At 42.3% G+C, this 3,697-nt stretch overlaps 1 non-coding gene across 1 annotated transcript; it reads right to left on the bottom strand.

Annotated features, from left to right (window-relative positions):
• Positions 1-221: 221 nt before the first annotated feature.
• Positions 222-359, bottom strand: LOC119937287. The gene has a single exon (XR_005453969.1). It is a non-coding gene; the product is annotated as a small nucleolar RNA SNORA7 (small nucleolar RNA).
• Between the last annotated feature and the right edge of the window lie 3,338 nt (positions 360-3,697).

Raw genomic sequence — 3,697 nt, 5'->3', positions numbered from 1 at the left:
TCTTATACCATCAAGTTGTTTCTGACCCATAGTGACACCACAGACACATCTCTACCAGAACGTCCTGCTCTCCATCTGCAATCATTCTGGTAGTTTATCCATACAGTTCTCTTGGTAAAAATAGGGAAATAGTTAACCATTGCTGCCTTCCACACAGTAAACTCAAGACTCCGCCCTCAACTCTCTCCCGTGCCGCTGTTTCCAAGCATGGGTGAGTTTCAACTTGTAGCAGATTGCCTTCCATTCGCTAGCCACTGCCCAAGCTAGGAATGGAATGGATAGGCCTCTGCTTGACTCTTCCTCCCATAGCCGAGACTGGTAGAGTACTGGAAACTCTCTAGGTGTGATCCTGAGAGTGTTCTGGAGTAGTTTACCTTGACTGAATTTGAGGCTGGTTTGCTAAATACCCAGAAACCAGGATCATCGGTGATTCCATATTATTTTTACAAATCAAAGGAAGATATGGGCCTAGAAATGCCAATCAATCCATCAACTAATAGTATTTACTGAATAATTACTGCGTGTATAGCATTATTCTAAGCACCTGGAAGAGTACAATTGTCATACATGATCCTTCCCTTCAAGAAACTTATTGAGTCATTCATTCATTCAATAGTATTTATTAAGCATTTACTGTGTGCAGAGCCCTGTACTAAGCGCTTGGGAGAGTACAGTATAACAATAAGTAGACACATTCCCTGCTCACAAAGAGCTTAAGTCTAGAGGGGGAGACAGACGTTAATATAAATAAATGAGTTACAGATATCAAGGCTCTTCATCACCTCGCCTCTCCTACCTCACCTCCCTTCTCTCCTTCTACAGTCCACCCCGCACCCTCCTCTCCTCTGCCGCTAATCTCCTCACTATACCTCGTTCTCACCTGTCCCACCATCGACCCCCGGCCCACGTCATCCCCCGGGCCTGGAATGCCCTCCCTCTGCCCATCCGCCAAGCTAGCTCTCTTCCTCCCTTCCAGGCCCTACTGAGAGCTCACCTCCTCCAGAAGGCCTTCCCAGACTGAGCCCCTTCCTTCCTCTCCCCCTCGTCCCCCTCTCCATCCCCCTCATCTTACCTCCTTCCCTTCCCCACAGCACCTGTATATATGTATATATGTTTGTACATATTTGTTACTCTGTTTATTTATTTATTTTACTTGTACATATCTACTCTATTTATTTTATTTTGTTAGTATGTTTGGTTTTGTTCTCTGTCTCCCCCTTTTAGACTGTGAGCCCACTGTTGGGTAGGGACTGTCTCTATATGTTGCTAACTTGTACTTCCCAAGCGCTTAGTACAGTGCTCTGCACACAGTAAGCGCTCAATAAATACGATTGATGATGATGATGATGATGATGATATGTACATAAGTGCTATGGGGCTGTGAGGGGGAGATGAATGAAGGGAGCAAGTTAGGGTAATATAGAAGGCAAAGGGAGAAGAGGAAAGAAGGGCTTAGTCATGGAAAACCTCTTGGTGGAGATGAGTCTTCAATAAGACTTCAAAGAGGGAGAGAGTAATTGTCTGTTGGATTGAGGATGAGGAGGTTCCACTTCAGAAGTAGCATATTGGAGACTTAAAACACCACCCAGGATTCCATTAATAAAACCATGATCAAACATCACCCACAAATAGTATAGATAAACAGGATTCCATTTAGAACATAAACAGATAGATAACACACACTAAGATTTATAAAGGGAAATTCCAAACTAGATAATCAACTCCCACCTCCCTGGCCTATCTTCCTATCCACTTAATTAAGGGAGATGGTTTTCCCATGCTTCTTTAAAGATGTTCTTCACTCTTCATCATCATCAATCGTATTTATTGAGCGCTTACTATGTGCAGAGCACTGTACTAAGCACTTGGGAAGTACAAATTGGCAACATATAGAGACAGTCCCTTCCCAACAGTGGGCTCACAGTCTAAAGGGAGACAGAGAACAAAACCAAACATACTAACAAAATAAAATAAATAGAATAGATATGTACAGATATGGAAACTGTTGGAAACTCATCAGTGGCAGGTGAAAATGAAAGAGAGCAGAAATGCTTCCCTCACTCATCATTAAATCAACCCAGTTGCTTGGCTCTGCTATATTGTGAAGCAGAAAGTTCATGAGTCAAGCTGTTTGCATTGTGGGAACTGTAGTTTTGTTTTCCTTTCCTCCAATTACCTTGTTAGTCACCAACAGGATGTCTTGGATAGTCTTTTGAATGAACAAAGACAGACCACAATATAGCTCTGCCAATGGACACCCATTAGCTACTATTCAGTTACTAGACATAATAGTATAAACTGCAGTATCTACCTGACAAGTGCTATAAATGCATCTTTGTTTCATCTACAATCCCTCACTGGATCTGACACTCTGCTGGAACTATTTAAATGATTAGTTTGTGATTCAAGAAATAATTTCAGAATACTAGGCTCTCCAGAAATATATAAGGAAAATGGGGGTCTTATATCTATGTAAATTCTAGCTATTTTGTTATAGTAATCTCCCAGGCCCAGTTTCACTTATGTGTAGATCTCACATCACAGGATGGCTTCGGTTGAAATAGGGAGGTTAAATGAATGGAGACAAAAAAGAAGAACCTCTGCCCAGAGGCTAGGCTGGGGTTCTATGGCATGAAAGAGGAGAGAAAGTGAGAAAGCCTTCAAAGATCACTATGTTCATAAGGCAACATAGTAATACTGTATATACTAAGAATTTACTACATGCTAAGTGCTGCATTTAGGTGATGCCATCTTTTTTTTATGGTTGGGTGGTGCCAAGGATAGGAGATGAGAAGAAATAAGATGAGAGGATAGGAGATAATACTAATACTAATAGTAATAATGGCATTTGTTAAGCACTTACTATGTGCAAAGCACTGTTCTAAGTACTGGGGGGATACAAAGTGATCACAATGTCCCACGTGGGGCTCACAGCCTTAATACCCATTTTACAGATGAGGTAACTGAGGCTCAGAGAAGTTAAATGACTTGACCAAGATCACACAGCAGACATGTGCTGGAGCCGGTATTAGAACCCATGACCTCTGGCTCCCAAGCCTGTGCTCTTTCCACTGAGCCATGCTGAGAGAATAATCAGGAAAGTCCTCCTCCACTGAGAGCAGGGACTTGAATATGGGGAAAGCAATGGTCTTTTTCACTTTCATATATTTTCATATTTCTTTCTTTCACATTTCACTTTCTTTTTCACATTCATATATTTATGAGCACTTACTGTGTGCAGAGCACTGTACGACGCACTTTGGAGAGTACAATCCAACAATAAACAGACACATTCCCTGCCCACAATGAGCTTACAGTCTAGAAGAGGGGAGACAGACATTAATATGAATAAATGAATTACAGATAAGTACTTAAGTAATAGATTCCCTAGATTAACTTCATCTTGGTGAAGGAGGGTTGATGGGAGGTTTTATGGTAAAGCCCCTTCTCTGTCTTTCACCTACATTGTCCTCTGACACTTACCTTGGGAGGACAGGCCTGGGAATCAGAAGGACTTGGGTTCTAATCCAGCTCTGCCACATGTCTGCTGTGTGACCTTGGGCAAGTAATTCCCTTTGCTGGGCCTCTGTTCCCTCCTCTGTAAAATGTGGTTTGATACTATGAACCCCATGTGGGATAGGGACTGTGTCCAACCCGACTGGCTTGTATCCACCCCAGTGCTTAGTACAGTGCCTGG

The sequence above is a fragment of the Tachyglossus aculeatus genome, chromosome 1, assembly GCF_015852505.1.
Source record: "Tachyglossus aculeatus isolate mTacAcu1 chromosome 1, mTacAcu1.pri, whole genome shotgun sequence".
Lineage (NCBI taxonomy): Eukaryota > Metazoa > Chordata > Mammalia > Monotremata > Tachyglossidae > Tachyglossus > Tachyglossus aculeatus.
This window is presented reverse-complemented; position numbering and strand designations above follow the sequence as displayed.